The sequence below is a fragment of the Bombus huntii genome, chromosome 16 (genome assembly GCF_024542735.1).
Source record: "Bombus huntii isolate Logan2020A chromosome 16, iyBomHunt1.1, whole genome shotgun sequence".
Lineage (NCBI taxonomy): Eukaryota > Metazoa > Arthropoda > Insecta > Hymenoptera > Apidae > Bombus > Bombus huntii.
The window spans coordinates 437,201-455,848 of NC_066253.1; the positions used below are offsets into that span (position 1 = coordinate 437,201).

General features: G+C 42.4%; 1 protein-coding gene across 11 annotated transcripts in view; it reads left to right on the plus strand.

Annotated features, from left to right (window-relative positions):
* The window catches only part of LOC126874833 (polypyrimidine tract-binding protein 2), a 419,953-nt gene that overhangs the window by 124,651 nt on the left and 276,654 nt on the right, over positions 1-18,648 (plus strand). The window contains exon 2 of one of the 11 annotated variants that reach the window (XM_050637303.1): positions 11,350-11,402. The exons of the other annotated variants lie outside the window; for them this stretch is intronic. The gene's annotated coding sequence lies outside the window, so the exon portion shown is untranslated. The remainder of the gene's footprint in view (positions 1-11,349; positions 11,403-18,648) is intronic. 11 annotated transcript variants of the gene reach the window in all.

The following is an 18,648-nucleotide window of genomic DNA, read 5'->3' on the forward strand; positions in this document are numbered from 1 at the left end:
CCGGACCGCGTCGCTTCGGTAAATAGATCGATTCTCCGCCGTCACGATTCTTCGCGTGATCGTGTCGCTTCTGTATACCCAGCGTGAAGAAAGATACGAGTTAGCACGATGAACGAATAGCTTTAGGGTGGCGTTGACGAAGCGACGCTTTTTGAAGAAAGTGGACGCGAGTAGTAATTTATAGCGGTGAAATAGAGACCATAAGGGAGGGTCATAAGGAATTAAATTTCCAACATTTTACCGGGGCACGATTTTAGAATTCTATTATACCGTCAACCAATCCCGAAAGCGCCTGAGTGAATTCTTAGAAAGAAAAATAAAAAGAAAGAAAGCAATTTATGAGACTTAAGCCCGATCGTCGAGAATGAAACATCGCGATATACCTATATAATTGTAAGCAAAATTTCAAAATGCCGTAAATGCCAGAATTAATCCCTTCGAGCTGTTCGCGTCAGAGATACCGAAGCAACGGTACGAAAAAATCCGAATATACGAATTATATCTAATTACGAGAGAATCCCCAGTCGCAGCCCAAAAAACATGCATGGTTCGCTGTTTGCCACATGTTAGCTTCGCATCCTACACACATACACACTCGCCCTCGGCTGGGCTTTCATCCGGGGCGCCACAGTTTTCGACATAATTGCGCGCACTAGCGACGCAAACAATAATCCCTGCTCGCGCAAGGGAGGGCTCGTGTAGTAACAAACAAAGCGGTCGAGTGGCCCAGGTAGCAAAAGCATTCGTGCAACGCCAGTGAAAAGCCAGCCAGAGGGGGAAGGATGGTTTCGAGAGGGATGGAAACGAGGGTGACGCGAAGGGCAGGTACACGAATTTACATGCAGCCGCGTTGGCTCGGCTTTAATAATTCAGAGGGTCGACTGACCAACGGTCGACAGCGACTCTGCGGTCGCAGGACTACGCTGCTGACACGGCGAGAGGAGGAGACGGTAACTGGGGCTAGCCTCTTGGGCGATTGGTTTTTACGATTGAGAGGTGAAAAGTATGCTGGCTAATATACGCGTGTATCCGTGCGTAACTGTTCTTTCGTCGTACGCAGACTGCAACTTTTGGAAAAGTTGCGCTGGAACTGAATAGTTTTAATAGTTCGCCAATTTTCTCCGCTACCTGTTCTTTAACTGAGCGTTAATTGAAATTTCGTTCGAATAAATGAAGTTCTACCTTACGACTTGATAGCCTGTAGGAGAGCATTTGAGTCCTCGAAATCGCGAGTCAGGGACCCGATCTATGGAACTCCAAATCCGGTCCGTCTCACATAATCTTGGTTCTACGTAATACATATCGTAGAGCAAGGGTAAGAGTATTAATGTCCAGCCTGGACGATCTCTGCTTTTGATGGCTAAGAATGCTAGAGGTTACTCGTAGGAAGCGTTGGGAAATCTCGCTTGGACATAGGGATTGATAAAAGTGATCGAAAGTGACTTTCTATAGATACGCTGCGAAATGTTACGAATTGTTTTGCGTTAAACAGAGAAACAGAAAATGCTGAACTGCAGCGGATAGAACGCGATGAAAGCGGCCTGTGAGCGATACTAGCGCCACGCGTTCGTTACTAGCGCGGAACACCGATAAGCCCCAGTCCATTTAATTTCATCGGCGCCCGGAACGTTTTCGGATTTAATGAAATTAATACCGGCGGAGTCGGGGCGCGATTAATTCATGTGAAACGCAACCGCCGCGCCTACCTACCTGGCAACGAGAGAGCCGTCGACCACAAAGCTAGGAAACGGGCTCTGCACAAAACCGCGTAATAAACCGTCAGTGGTACGCAAACGTCTTCCGTGGAGATAGAAGTGGCGAGGTCGGTCCATTAAGCTTCCCGGTGCTGTTTCCGCTATATACCTGCGTTCATTCTGCATTTTGCTCCTCACCTGGAATTTTTTCAGCCTTCAGGCTAGATCAAGGGTTCTGTCAATGGCGCAAGAGAGAGGGAGGGTGAGAGAGAAAGAAGGGTATCCGTGGTCTCGTTCGTTTTTTTTTTTTTTTAACCCTGCTGCGTTCTTTCGATCATTTTCGAGGCAATTATATGTTTCCGACGTTTGAAAAGACTACAAACAAACGTTAAAACGAAAGCAACACGGAAATGTAAAAATTCTGAACTCGTACCAGGACATGCCTATTTTTTACATTTCGTAATCTTTAAAATTACTACGATAAATGGTATTGGTGTAAACTAATACAGAAGAGATAAACGAGTAAGCGTATCATTTTATTTGTTTATCTATCGAATACTCGTCGCTAGTGTCGTGTGTAATATTCATTAGCTGAATTGAAGCGATAACCATAGAAGAAAGCACCGTTAGATAATTCACGCAGCTATGATGAATGACTTTACACACTAGCACATACGTATCGGTTGAACGACGAAGCTTGACCCGAAGACTAATCAGTCATTTCCTTCGTTGGAAAGAACCGACCGAAATATATCATTGGATATAACTGTTCCGTTCGACAAGAGGCTTCACGAATGACGTGTCCATCACTATCGTGCTGTAACCGCCGCTTTATCGCCTACTAAATATTATACGTATCGTCTATCGAACTATCGGCTTAAATAACGAACATTGATTTCGTATGATATACGAGTAGACAAAAGTTGGTGGAAATTCCAAGCTTAACAAACGATGATCGTAGCCACGGTAAAGATCGCGCCAGGCAACAAACCTAATCCGAGGAGAAATCTGGGAATAAAGGCCTGTAGCAGAAAGAGCGAAACTGGGCTGGTCGCGTTCCAATCGGAAGAATCTCCAGCAAATTGGCACGCAACACGCGAAGCAACAACAATGGTTAAAGCTCGGTGAACGATGTTGCTAGAGAATTTCACGCGGAAGAATGGGCGCAGGGTGGGCTGGTCGATCCACCAAGAATAGGTTTTTACGGCTAACATTCGCGGCCCGCCGCGCCGCGAGAATTATTTACTCGCGCCGCGTGGCAGAAATAGCGCGGCCGGAAATTTATTTATCCACTGTCCCCGCTGTGCGCGGCATCCGCGACGAAAATACTATTTCCTACGGAAAGTCGATTGTCGTATGCCATCCGCGTATGCTCTCGGAAACTACGTTCGCGTTTGCTCTCAAGCGTTTTTATTATTGAAGTGGGTTTTAGGTGAATCGTAGGTTCACGTGGAATGGATTTCGTGAATTAATGCTGGTCATTTACCTCTCGGAGAATACTGGTCACGCTAGAACAGCGTAGTAGACTTATTTATACATATACGTCAGGTTGAGTAACAGGTTCGAATCGTGTTTTCTCAAAACAGCCCACTAAATGTGCTTTCGTACGAAATCTGTCCGGTGTAAATTATAATATGTATCTTTTGTTAAAAAAAATCAAACGCGTGCATTTTTACATTCTTCGGGTTATTTCTTCAACGTTACTGTGAATGCCCGCCTCGATATACATCCGATTTGATATTCGTTTTTCAAATTTGTGTGTCGACACAGTTTGTGTGTCGACCGTTTCGTTGTATTTTACGATATTCCATTTTCTTTTCGTTGTTATTCTCTTAATGATTTTCCAAATCGATTACCCTAAACCACCAGAGAATAGGAAAAAATTCATTCGTCCAGAGTGGATTCGAGAGTAGGGCAGTTTGACCCATTTAAGAGTGCATCGATCCCTTTTAACTGGTAAAAGGGTGGTGACGCGGCGACTGGCAGTAGGTGTCAGGCAAATTCTCGTGGAGAACGGCAACGTCGCCCGACAATTGGCAATTAGCCGGTTGGAGCCGCCGCGCCGGGTCAATTGGACCCACGCTTCCAGCTTGGATTCGCGAGTCCAGTCACGTCTTGCCATGAAATTACTCGTTGGTACACGCACTGCTGCCGTACATCCTCGCTGTCCGAATCCGACCTTCGTTGCCTCCGTGACTCTCATTCTATTTCACTACACGTGAAATCAAACGATTCTTCGCGCCAAAAACGACGATTTTCATACGAGATCGATTTTCCACGTAAAGCGTATTATTCCGGCTTCTATAGAAAATAGAAGAATCGCGTCCCTGTAGGTGTAATTTTATCATGGAACGACTTTTTCACGCGAGAAACGACGCTTTTCTTCTCCACAAAAATCGGAATTGCACCTTTAAGCGAGTAACTCTGCATTTCCATGTAAAGTACTTTGTTTCTGTCGAAGAATCGTAATGATTTCTATGAGAGATAAATGAACCGGATTTTTATTAGGACAATCTCGCTACGAAATAGAAACATCGCGCGATCTATCGACCTTTGTACGAGTAATTCCGCTCTGGAACGACCTTTTGACGCGGAACGCTCCGTTTCCGTGGAAAGATCGTGTAACGACTAGGAAAATGAGAAGTCATTGACCTTTAGGTGTAGGAGTAACTTTGCTATGAGACGGTGTTTCGATATCAAGCACGTCGATTTCGTTAAAGGACCTTTAAAAAGACACTTTTTGCACGAGCATTTCGATTCTTATAAAAGTCACGTTATTATTAAGATTAAGATTCTTCGAGAAAATACGTACTTAACCGCCGTGTATCGTTGATAATTGCCTGTTTCATTCTTATTTCATGGAAATACGAGTGGAACGAAGAAAGATCGAATCGAAAGACGCTTAATGGAATCAAAGGAATCGCGTGTTCTCTACAGCGATCGTTAGTTGCGAGATTATTGGCGAACACAGAGAAGGACACAGGTCGGAACAAGACGTTCACGAGGCGATAGTTAATCAGTGGCCAGGCTTTTTGTTCGGTGCAGGACAAGAGCCAGAGAACACAGACATAAGTTTGCCGGTGCACGTTCGTCGCTCGACATATGGCAGTCCTCCAACAAGTGGCAGCGAGAGCCCAGTGTACAAGCTTTATGGCTTCGTGTTCGTCGTCCATTGTCTGCCCTGACGCGTCGCGTTACGCCTGTCCCTTTTGAGAAAATCGCGCGCATTGTTTCGCCCCGTTATTTATGGACTGCCAGCTTTACTTAACTTTATTCGCGTAGATATTAGGTAGATTCGATGAATCGTAGGAGAAGGAATTATCATCTCGAGAGTTTGGGAATCGGCATTTGGAATATTTGCAATTGAGCTTTTAAAGTTTGGAACGCTTGGAATTTGGGATTTATAAATCGAAGACTCGAAATTTGGCGTCTGCAAGTTAACACGTAGATATTTGAATTTAGAACCTCGGTTCTACCGATATGCGCGTCGATCGAAATTTTCTAAATTCTGAATCCTGTCTACGATCGATCGACACCAATCGAGAGAGTTAACTATTTAATCGCAAGTAAATGTACGATTTTCCCGCGCGATGCACCAACATCCGGCGTGTCCTTCGCCAGAGGACAATCACATCGTCGTTGGTCCCGACACTCTCAACGTAGTACACGCGATTGTAAGTAAAACATTGACCAGCGAAGGTCAAGGCGAGTGCTCTACCAGTTCCAATAGAGGGATTTCGTAGTCTCCATTGTTCTCGGCAAGCTGCCGAGTCCGGTGATTATCTCCGGACTATCTAAACTCCCCATCGCGTTATGGGAACGTAGGCAGCCAGATCTTTACTATCTTTGTTCGTAACTTTCCGTGGCACCGTGTCCAAAGCTTAAAAAAAAAAAGAAAAAAAAAGAAAAAGAAAAAAGGCAAAGAAGAAAGAATTTCCATTTTGACAGCAGGAAGTATCGCAGATTAATCTTTCAATATGACCATTTAAATCTTTTTCGATTCTTCGGTTGATTTAATTTCTATTTTATTTCTTTTCGATTCTTCCTTCGTTCGTTCGTTCGGTTTTTTGGTGCTATTAGTTTTAGGAATTACGCGCCCGTATTTGGGGTCGATAAATGGCACGACTAAAAAAAATTAAAAAATGTACGTTCTAAAAAGTCCTTTCGCTGAAATTTTTTACGTTTTTAAGTTGTGCCGCTATCGATGCCAAACAACGATATCACATATTAGACGGTGTAATGTAGCGAAGAATTTTTGTTTAATTAGAGCCTGTACTTTTGCCGCAGAGTGTACACCGTCACATACTAAGTCGCGATTTGAATTACAATCGGCGCATCCCGGTGTCCCGTCCAGTCGGGTCGCCTCTCGTTAACCGCCCGCCATTCTTATGTAATTTTATGCTAAATTTCCGCCACCGTGCGACTCACGCCTCTTACATCAATCCCCTTTTCCCATGAAACCACGCTCTCCGCGCCAATTTCTCTCCTTTGCTCCCTTTTCGTCTCTAAGATCCATTCCTTGTTTTCCATTTCTCTCAACCTCTCTTTTTTCACCAAGCTGCTCCTTTTTCATCGATTTTCTTTCTTCTTCGTTCTTACTGTATTTTCGGTTTCATATTATATTAAGTTACCGAGGATATTTTACATCATCTTATCAGATAAGGCATCCCAGATACTTCAACGTGAATATGTTGTTTAATGGATTAGAATTTTAAGTTACCGTTTGGAAATTTTAATCTCTGTTCTCAATTTTATTTATTATTATCGTTGTTATTATTATTACTACTGTTATTATAATATTCAAAATTGAATATTTAAAAATGTAAAAACGAAAAGTCTTTATAAATATCGGAGTATATTTCGTAATTACGAAAACAATTCTTATCCGGTACGTTGCCTCTCGAAGGCAAACCAAGGAATTGGTTTCCCGAAAAAAAGTGCTCCAAGTCGGTACGGAATTTCTCTTTCTTCGGGCGCTTCCTTACCGCCAGCGAGCGAACAAGCATTCTACTTTATCCTCTCGTGGCCAGAGAAACGAAGAACCTCTGTTTGCCGTGGAATCGATCGGAAAAAAGTTCAAAAGTGCCGCCTCTTTCGAAGACGTCGTTCTCTCGCGAAATCTTTAAATCCCGAAAATATGTACTTGCTTAATGCACGTAGATAGCGGAAGGAAAGAAATCACGCAAGAAATCTAACTTTAGATATGCTGGATTTAGCACAGTTGACAGACGTAAATCGTATAGTCGACGAACAAACTTCCAATTTACAATTCGCCGGTCTCCCTTTTCTTAGTAGCCATCTCCATATTTTGCCGCCTCCGTAGTTTCCTGCGGGATTACATCTGGCATACAGTTAATAACGAATCTTCAAAAGGTTGACGGTTATGAATAAATTGAAACTTCATTGGCCAGGTTGCAAACTCATCGGTATGCAAATTTTCTTACGACCAGCCGTGTCCCCTCTATTCGAGACACGACCACCTTCTCTTTCTTCGTCTTCCGTGTTTCGCTCTTGCCGATCTTTTTCTTCTTCGAAGAACGGTCTTGTCCTTCGAACGATTTTATTCAATTCCTCCTTACGGCCGCTGGAGTCAGCAGCTCCAATTGCGATTACTTCGGTTAGTTGACATTGGAATTTTGTCGATAAGGCGCGTTGCTTGGCTTATGCTTAACTTAACGTGTATGGTTATCATAGTTATCCGTGGATGGAACGCGAACGAGTGGAGTTTAGAAGTCAAATCCGAGTGTTTGCGATATTTCGGATGACGTTTCTTCCTTTGTATCATCACCAGAATCGCTACACTGGAGAACTACTTTTTACTAAAACGATCGATTTGTCATTTTTCAACGAGTTTCAGTTTCTATTAAAGTACTTGTCTGGCGTAACACGCGCCTAAGCCGACAGCTCTTTCAATTCGTAAGTTTCTACTATAGTTTCTAATTTCATGCTACGGTAAAGAAGCTAAATTTATCGTGTATTGTAATAAAGTGTCTTTGTCATATTCCGCGCTTCTTAGCACGTTAATCGTCGTACGGGTTGTACCATGCTTTTTTCATGTTCGAAGAGACGAGCGAGACAGCTTGATCGTTACGATTGCGAGAAAACGAAGAATCTTTCTTATTTCTTTCTATGTTGCGACGTAGATCCTTTCATCGTCAGAGACACGCGTCTAGGACAAGTTGACTATCGGTGATTTTGAGAAAACGAAGAATGTTTTACTCGAAGAAGTCATTCTTTTTTCCTCTCCGTTCGTCGCTCGCCAAACCATGGTATGACAACTTGTAACAAAATTAATAAAACTCCGTCCGTATTTTCAAGAGTAACGCGAAGCGATTTTCCCTAATTCTGTACCGATCTTCGCGTCCTAATCGCGAAAGAAGTACTAACACAGTTTTTTGATAAATTACTCTACCCTTCAAAATCTACGCTCGTCTTGCAAAAGGGAGAGAGGAAAAAGCAAAAGAGCGTATTCCGATAATTGATAATCGTGCACTGGCCACGTGAAAACACCGGTGGGTTCGTTCGGGAATTGAAGTTTCGAGACAAGATGGCGGTTGGATCCGGGGCCGATTCAAGGATCCATATTATACAAGCGGTAAACGCGGACAATCTCGTTGTATTTTCTTCCGTGGCCTACCGACGGTAGAGAAATATGAATTATTACTCATTACGGACCCGAGAGCGGCGAATAGAGGCCGACTTGCATGAAAGGTAGCGTTAAAGGGGCAGTGGGTGGGGATGGATAGGCGCGATTATAAGTTGGCGAGATAATGGCGGTACGGTACTTTTAATTAAAAAGGCTGCCGCCGACGCGAATTACGTTAATACGGCCGGAACTTGCGAAAATTTGTCTCCCTGTGTTTCGCGGCCTTCCGTTGTGAATGTCGCTCAGCGTTTCAATCTCGCGAATTTTAGGTTACGTCTTTGAGACGAAGAATAGAGACGTCGGGGTTACGTCCGATAGCCAACGCTAGCGAGACTGCAGCGGAGAATAAAACGCGGATATCTTAATCTCTCTTCGTTCGATTCGGCTTTGAATCGCCGATGTTTGATTTATTTGTGGTCATTTAGGCATAATTTCCGAATTTTTAACTTACTCCGTACAATTTTATCGTACTTCGCTCTATCTCGTAGCGAATAAAACTCGTGCTTCGGCTTTCCAGTCAGTTTCATCCTCGTATCGCCCGTCTTTCTACGTACAGCGTCACGCAGAAACTGGAGTCGAAGGTTAAAGTTGCAGCTTTCACCTACGACGACTTGCCATTGCCCGTGACTCGCCCTCTGGTCTCTGTACGTCCTCGCCATCTCCTCGACGACTTGCTCGACGTCTCGTAGACTGTCGAAGCTACCACCACCCTCTGTACAGTGGCTGCAAAAAGTATTTGCATACCAAGTATCTGACGGGAGAAAGTTTAAAGTTGCCAAGTAAATTTGTGTATATGCACCGTGCGTTCTGGACTCCGCGTTATATTTATTCGCCGCCCTCGTCAAATGCGATTCTGTTTTTTAAAATTCCGTATTCGTGGCAGCGCTCGCGTTTGAACTTTCTCTCGTCTCCTGTATATTAGGAAGCTTTCGCGCGTCTTAAAAACTAGCCCCTACGTAAACCAGCCTATTTCGAATAAAAATTCCAACTCGAAACATTCGCAAAGATGAAAATATCGTTTTCGTATAACTGCAAGGATTTGATATCGCGGAAATTAAATATAGTGGCTGATCAAAAGGACGCCTGGTTGAAAAATAAGAGTACTTAGGAGCAAATACTTCTTCCAGCCACTGTAGTTCGGGGAAAAGGAGGAAATTGTCCTGGCAGCGTGTGCGCGCGGGACAAAGGGAACGCTTCCGGCTAGGAGGGGTACAAAGTGTGCACAAGTTCTTCTTCTTTTCACTCTGTTCTTCTAGTTACCCCGTCTTGTCTGACGGTTTTCGGTTGGGGAACGAAGACTCGTTTTTCTTTCCTCCGAGGGCGTTCTGACGTGGTTGCTCGTTAGGGTAATGGCCGGGTTGCTTTGTGGCCTGTGGATTTCGGGGTGAATTGCTCGGGGTGGAAGTTCTCGGAAAGGGGTTGCCGACGCTGGAGATAATAATCGGCGGAAGATGTTGTTTAGGGATTGAGGAAGTTGGGAGTTTTTTTTTTTTTAGGTATAATGGGGGGTGATGTGCATTATGATTGTTAGGGTGTGTTATAAATTACGCGTTATTTTGCACAATGTTTTATATTTTCTATCCTATACTGTATTGTATTCTACGTGTGCTCGGGGATAAAGGTAGCGGGAAAGCAGCGATGACGGAGGTTAAGTCGAAGAAATCGAATTTTTTTTGAGGGAAGAGAATTTGGTATATACGTATGATGATGTGCATTATGGCTCTTACGTCACGTTCTGTTGTACAGAAATCTTATAACGAAATTGAAAGAGAATTTACGCGATGTATCTCAGAATTTATAGCCCGAAATTTTTATGATAAATAATCTTCCAATACTATGTTAAATGTGCTACGAATTTCCCAAGTAACCCAAGATTACAAATACGGGGTGAAAAGACACGCGACTGGCTAATTTCAGTGTCGCTATTCTGCGTGTGCATAGTCTTTTCTTCCGTTTTCGCAATCGTTTTATGGTAAAAAGTAACTCTTAATGACCGATCGCCTAGGTGGCCTGATGTAATTGCACCGGATCTCTTTCTCTCTATGGAATTTCCTTAAAAATAGAGCGTGGAAAACGAAGCAAACGCAACCAAGCGTCGAGCAACCAAAAGACGTTGTTCCAAAAACGATAGCGAACGTACTCCCTGAAACGTGTGACAATGATAATAAAAAATGCGGTTGAGAAGGCTCGAATTTTATATATATATATATATATATATTGGAAAGACTGCCGTCTTTCTATTCCATTTAAAAATTATTGCCAATGAAAGATTCATCGAAATTTGACTCCATTCGCTTGTCAACGCATCGTAGTTTTACGTATTATTCGCAATATTTTTCGTTGTTATTTCGTTCGTTATTATTTATTGGTTAATACCGAACGTCTGATGAATAATGAACAGCGAGCGTGGCCGTACTGTCGACTCTGAACGGCGAATTCCGGTTGGCCGGAGATTTTCATCGCGTTTTATTTAACAGGCTGACGCACGTGCGGCGGCTGCTTCTTGCGGCACGTTCGCGACACCCGTTGACACCAGGCTGGCCCTGGTTTTGATAAAACACGCGCTGGAAATTTCGGCACCTGTTACGCGCGTGTAATGGCGCCCGGCGACATCGATGTCGCACCGTTTTACCCCCCTTTCGATTAACATTCTGTCTATTTAGTTCTTTCATCGTTGCTCCTCTCTCTAGACGCTTCGACGACTTCAGAAATAGTGAAATTTATTTGGGTGTTACGAAATTGCAAATAATATGGTTTTACAGTATGATACTTTAAACGACGTAACGCGCAATAGTAAGACGATACGAGTAGTATCTCGATCGCATTTCGTTGATCGGAATAGAATTTTCACTCGCTATTTAGGAAATATTCAAAGCAACGAATCGAAGTAAAATCGTCATGCATCGAAATCTGTTGAAATTCTTTGGAAAAACGAAAATTAGTTATTGGTACGCTATTTTGCATACAGTTCCCAGTGGATTCTAACTTTTTCCCTTTTCTGTGTTTCAGGTGAGTTTGCTCCCCGTTTCCTGAGGAACCCAAAGACTTTTCGCGGCGAGTTGGTGAGTTAAGGCTAAAAGTTTCGTAAGAATCCCTGCCGTTAAGGGATCGACGGAGGGTCTGACCGAGCATATTCGCGTATATCACCATAAACATGACCCTTCCAGTGTCTATGAAGAAGAATTGTCCCTCTAATGATCCTGGCGCGTAAAAACTAGCTCGAGTACTCAAACACGAGGACAAATTAGATTATAAGCCTGAGAATTAAAATCGATCGTCGTAACGCGTGCGATCAAAATGAAAAAAGTTTCGCTATAAGAATTAGTAGATTATCAGTCGCTGGTAAACGACTATAATGCAAAGAGGGAATTTCGAACGTTATCCAAACGTTCGTTAATTAATTAAACCTTCGTTCGAATCGGTATATAGTGGCTGAAAGACGATATCGATTTTAAACGAAGAGGTATCGAGTCGTAGGAAACGTTGTGTTTTATCTTACTGTAGATAAACGCGCGGCATCGTGTTTCGCTGATGCGTTCGTACGTATTTTTCCCTTTGTTTCTTAAAGAGTATTCTCTCGATACAGTGCGTCTGTGTAACGTGCGTTCGAAGCGATCAGATTTTTTTTTTTTTTCAAAAGCATTTGTCGACTATACGATGAACGCGTCGTAAATGCGAGGAAACGTCAAAGGTGGTTTTTAACCGGCAGAAAATTCGACGATGGTGATCAAATAGAATCAGCACCGAGCGAGTCCTTCAAATTCAAAACCTCAATTTTTTGACGATTTTTTGAAAATGCGATCGAGAAGATAGTTGAAAAATGGAAAAAGGTGGTAGAAAACGCCGGTCGTTTCAAACTAAAATAACGAATTTCTTTTATCGAAGGTTGGAGTCAACAAACGACGTTACTTACGGGACGATACGATGAAAAGTTCGAGCATTAAAAACGAGCAAAAAAATAAAAATAAAAAGATTAAAGCGAATTATTTTATTTTCGAACGGAGAGCGTTAACAACGTATCGTCAAAAATTCCGTGGGTTGTTTAATTCGGCCGCTGTAGGTTAATTAATTGTCGTTAATTAGCGCGGCTCTTTTCTCGCGTTACGCTAATAACGCCATGGTAATGCCGTTTTTTAATTACGCTCTATTACGCCACCCTTTTATTACGTTCCCTGGCGCGACCCGTTTCGAAACATTTAATTAGCCCGGCCGTCGAACGCCACACGAAATTGCCCCGTGAAAATAGCCAAGGTGCCATCACGACACCCGGGATGGGATGCTTGCTTTCTCCTCGCCTTTCCCGTTTCAGAGCCGATATTTCCGTTCTCCGACGACTGACGTTGTCAGCTTCTCGTCCACGTCTATGACCAAATCTTCCCACGCGTCTGTTTTCTTCGGGATATTTTTTTGCAACGGATGATGCTCGGGTATCGCTAGACTTTGTGCGGTTAGACTTTGTGTGATGCCGTGTAGCGTGGGAGAGTCGGGCATCTCTTTGACATATTGTTATTTCGATATTTTGTATTTTTCTTATTTCGGATATTGAGTTGGTTTATCCCGAAAGAAATATCTTCTGTAGTTAGATTTTAACGGGTTGTCGCGTTTGAAGTTAAAGATTGTTCTTTTTTTCTCTTTTTAATTTTCCTACTTTGGAACGAATCGATTTGGGAGAAATGCTGATATATAATACAAAGGTGAGAGTAAATTTGCCGGTTACACCGCTATCGTTATTCGTTAAAAGACATTTTTGGAGGGGCGAAGAGGAACAGAGATACTTTTTTTCTATTTCCAAAAATATTTTGCAGAGATTTCTTCTATGAGTCTCGTCGTAACTCTTTCGATTCACGGAGAAAGAATATTCATAGCTTTCACAATCGGAGTACAATTGAACGGTGGTTAAATCCAAATAGAAATATTTAACATAAATTCGAAATAGGGAAATTCTCATAGAGAAAAGATAATTATCGTTCTTCGTGAAGTTACCTTATAAATGCATTATTTCAACTTCCTTAAACTTCTTTGAAGAATCCTTCCCCGCGGAAAAAGCCTCAAATAAAGAATCTCTTATCTTGTGTTTTTGTGGTACAGGGAACTGTGATAAATTTCGGTAAAATTACGATAGAATACGTGTACAGAACGGAGGTCCTTTTATAAAGATTGCTAAATAAAGGATTTTCCATGATGTGGCAGAAGAATTGTAATAAAATTCCCTTTCTGCCACGACGCACGAACGAAATGGAAGACCCTTTGTTCTGTTATCCGTCGACTTATATTTCAGTCTGTAACTTGAAAAACAAGGACAACGTTAATTCGAATTCTCAGTTTAGCGGTAAACGATGCGAGTTTTGAGTCACGCATTAGGCAGTCTGTTGTTACAATTCGATATTCGAAGAAGAGTCGTTTTAATAATTGCTTTCTTTTCTCAGACGTAATCTATAGTCTGCTCGCAAGGGAGGATCCTTAACCCAAAATAAACTCCCGAAAGTCCAACTATTTCTCGTTATAGCTCGCCGTAACATCGGTAAGTTCTTTTTACCAAAGGACGGTCTTAATTAAAAGGAACGACTTTTATGTGGAAACATTTTTTCAATTTTTTACGGTTTGTATAACGCAAAATAGAAAAATAGCTGGATTTTCGAAGGCCAATCTCGCCGCCCCTTACGGTGAATTTAGGCAGCAAAGGAAAATTGCGTAATACGCGCAATCTTTTGAAATTGCGGCTTGTATCTTCTCTCGTCTGTTCGACGCATGGCTAATTTTTTCTTTTCATTTGGATCGACGCTGTTGGCATTCTAATTCGCAAACGATCGTAGAATTAACGGTTATCGCGGTGGAGAAAAAAAGAAGGAAAGAGATGGACTGGCGTACGATTGGGAAATCGATGGGGCCGTGTTGCCGGTGAAATTCTAAATAACCGATTGCACCCCAGAGAATCAACCACCAGGCGATTCGTTTGCCAACCTCGACGAACAGGAAACGGCGTTACCCGTTCGCAAAACGAAATTGTTTTACCGGTTTCGACTCATCCTCCCGGTTGTCACTTTCCCGTAAATATTTATTCCCCCTTTTTGTTCCTAATTCTTTGTTTCTTCTCAGTTGTTAGATACTAGCATTTGTTGTTTACTCTAAAGATCTTGCCTATCTATCTTTACTAGAAAGACAAAGGGTTACGAGTCATTTATCGCGGACGTATATTTAGTAAGAAATTAGTATACAGCACGAATAGCCACGTAAAGCGTATAATAAAAGTTAAGCGTGATTTGACCGAACATCGAGATTCATTTACTCTGTACAAAGTTAGCTGGTAGTGTACTTTCCCAACGATATTGTGTCTCATAAACGCATCATTTTCTCCCAAGTTTCTCGAATATTCGCATAAGTGGTCGGTTGCTGTAGAAAGACGTCGTAAGACACGTACTGTCGGCCCGATACATCTGCAACGACATTTGATCAAGATTTCGTACGATTTAAAGTCTACGTACCGAACAACGTTTAAATACTGTCGTGATCTTGTAACTTGCGCATACATTTTCAAACTGATTTCAAGTGGAATAAGAGTAGCCAATGGAATAAGGATGGAAACAAGAATGAAACTATACGAGTCTATGAATGCATCAACGCGCTCGCGATAGTTTCCTAACATTACCGATATAATTTTAAAATGGTTCTCGTGACGCACAAAATGCGTTCGTAAAAGACGCGCGTAAGTGTTGGGGGGAGGGGGGTACTTTGGCGTATATTAGTTAGGTACATTAGCGATCCCTGTTTCGGAAATTCAGTCACTACGATCGCAAACAATCGCGACAGGTGGCCCTTTGTCAGAGAGGGGAACGTTGTCGTCCCGTAGTCGAGCGCGAGCGCATGCACGCGGTATTTATCTGGCGGAAACCGTGGCCATAACTTCGTTTCCATGGGAATTGTTTGGCAACAGGTGGGGAAAATTTCCACGCACAGGCCAGCCTGCACAGCCTCGTTTTGTCGTTCCAACCCCACCGAAAGCTCTCTCTCTCTCTCTCTCTCTCTCTCTCTTTCTTTCTCGCTCTCTCACCGCCCCTCAGCCATCCTCGCTATTTCCCCCACTACGCTCCACTACGAACGGAACAATTTCTGTTTTCCACCATACCCCCTCCGTTTTCTATCCACGTAATTTCGCTACTTTTGCCAATTGTACGGCAGTTTTCAGACGTGTGATGTATTTGTTGCGTTCGAAAATTTGGAAGGAGTTTGGAGGAGGAGTGGTGGGAAAATGATCGTCGGAAGAATTTCTTTCGGTTTGGTTTTTCCATGCTCATTTTTACTCCTCGAAGAAGTCAAATTTTATAAATCCTTTGTCCCATGAAAGTTAAAGTTAGTAAGTAAAATTAGTAAATTGAGAAAAGTAAATTAAATTTGCAAGTTTCGAAACTATTCGTAGAATTGCCCATTTCTATAACTAAGTGTGAAGGCTTATCTTAAAAAATGGCTATTTTTTTTTTTTTTTTTTTTTTTAGAAAAGTTGAAAGAAACGAGCGCGGAGGCGAAAACGTGGCAGCTTTCTGTTTCCATCCTATTCACGGTTACGAGGATAACGTTTTCAGATTATTTCGTTCGCAAGCAGGTCTAGAAATGGCCACCTTTTAGCATTCTCGTTTCTTTCTTCGTTTTCGACACTTCGTGTACGTGCATGTATATACGTGACACCTGCAAGCGTTTCTGATACAAAGTACACGCATAAAACGAGCGAATTCAGCCAGAGGCGGTCTCCGTATATTGCACCCCCGCGGATCGTCGCCGACATCGACGCGACGACCCTTGTACCGTGACTCTGATCTTCGACGCGATCACCAGAGAGCCTTCTAATTAAAATCTCGGAACTTTTTCCGTCCCCCGACGCGTTTCCACCTCGGTGAACAAGATCTGTGAACAGGGGACGAAAGGATCGACGGTTCAGGGATGGGAATAATTGAAATCGTTCAGCCACCCCTCGCGCCAGCAATTAACACGCCCGACTACTGGGTGCCATCTACGTATCTTTTTTCTTTCTTCTTTTTGTCATTTCCGTCTTTCTTTTTCGAAAGGTTTTTCGGCTTTCGCTCGGCTCTGTCTGCTGAGATTTATTTAATTTTTAGGGGGCGAAGAAGAGACGTTGGAGCTTTTTCCTTTCGATTTGTTCGAACGAATTAGCATCTTTCGTACGTTGATATTTTTTAAATGTATTTACTATATATTTATAAATATTTTTTACCTTATTCGTAAAATTAGTACCTGTTTTTACAAGATTTTGTTATTTATAACATCGTACATACATATATGCGTAGAAAAGTAATAAAACTGTGGCGAGAGCAGGGTATCCGAGGAAGGGATCGATGGACGTTGGCGAGATTCGGACGCGGTAACGAGGGAAGAGTTAATCGATTCTGGGTAAAAGCAGAGGGGAGAAATTGTAGATCGTGCGAACAGGGGCAAGACAGAATGACTGATAGAAGAGCGCAGCAAAGTTGAAAGAGAGAAAGAATGGAAGATGACGAGGAACAAGAACGAGGAAGGAAATGCTCGGGGAAGCTAATTTTAACTGTCTCAACGGCCTCCAATTTTCGCGACTTAATCCGTTCCTCGTGCGCCTAATTGACTCGATGATAACCCATCGATCAAACGAAAGTATAGATGATTTTGCTGCTTGTCGTACGCATTCACGCTGATTCGCGTGTGTTCGAGATTGCATTGTTTCCATCTTGTCGTTCGTAACGTTTCTTCTTCTCTTCCATGTGCTCACGCCGAATATCGATATCGAAATCAACGCGTGTCTAGCTGCGTTCCAAAGCTGTTGTACAACGAACGCACGATCGTCGTGCAACAATTACAAAGCAGCAAACTTTTCCGGCTTGAGTGTCGTAATTGCGCGAAAGGCACGATATCGACGTATGTGTATGTCGAATTTGTAGGTACAGAGCCACGTGCCAGCCTTTTTCAAGACCGAAGGACAGGAAAATAAAGTTATCTATTTGCCTGATAAAATTCTGCCGAAGAAGGGAGGATTGGAATTCTTCGATTTGAATTTCGATATTTTGCGGCTCGAGAACAGTATGTTACGGCGGTTGTAATAGCAACAAAGATAGCAGCAATGAACGTCATAATCGTGGTACTAGTAACGCAATTAGAACTCACAATATACCCTGGAAAAGCGGATAACGCACGACAGCGATGCCAAATCTGGCAAACGACGTTTTCATTGTCCATCTTCCGGCTGGAATCACGTTATACAGCCGAAATGACATTTGTAAATTCAGGAATAGATTCGAAACAATAGCCACGCACAGCGAGCTGTTACTAGTCGAAACGAGTTTTCCGTTTTGTCGTGATCCTCGCGTGTGCCGAGCCTACGAATTTTAATGAAAGCTCGAACTCGCGAATTGTAAATAAACCGGGCTGCAGGCGAGCCCCGAGCTTGATTAATCTTGATGAATTATTACAAACCATCCCGTTATTTCCTCCCGTAAATGCAAAACATTATCGCGAATTCGTATCGCGAGCATTGTGTTTCATTTGTAATCATCGCCAAATTACGATCGGCCATTATTGATTCGACCGGTAACAGAAGCCAAATTTCATGGTAATTAAATCACAAACGAGAACGTTGTTATAACATACGACGGTATCCCTGAATTTTTAATTGTTATTAATAGACTGCGGACTTTTATGTGTTTAGGTGAAACTTGGAGATGCAAAAATACGGAGTAAAATTATGTAAAATTATGTAAAATGATGTAAAATATCCAAAATATAGTAACCTTTATGATATTTAATAGACGAAGTAACTTTTCATCCAAGCTGCAGTTGTTCGATTCAGTATTCGGAGAAATATGAATTTGCATAAATATCTTCTTCTGTTCTTCGTTTACCAGGGTTTCTACAGTGGCGGACGAAGGAAAGCTTAACGCTTGGATAGCATCGTTGGGTCGTAGATGCGATCGTAGTAATAATTTGCAGTAGACTAGTAAAATTTCTACGTTCACGTTCTCGATAACTGAGATTCACTATCGTAAACAGGTGCGTTTGAACGAATTTCGAAACTCCGAAAATTCCATATTTATTACCATAATTCGAATATCGTTACGTGTAAGATATTTTTGTATCTTCGATAGAGACGCTTTACCCCTACGATAAATCAACGGACCAAGCGAGAAACACCCTAAATCCGGAACATATTTTAAGAAATCTACGATTGAATTACCGACAACCATTCGACGACGAAAATCTTTCATCGAAATTTGTTAGAAATAACATTACCTTTGGTCTCTTCCTGCGACCAAAAATTCCATGGCAATCCGC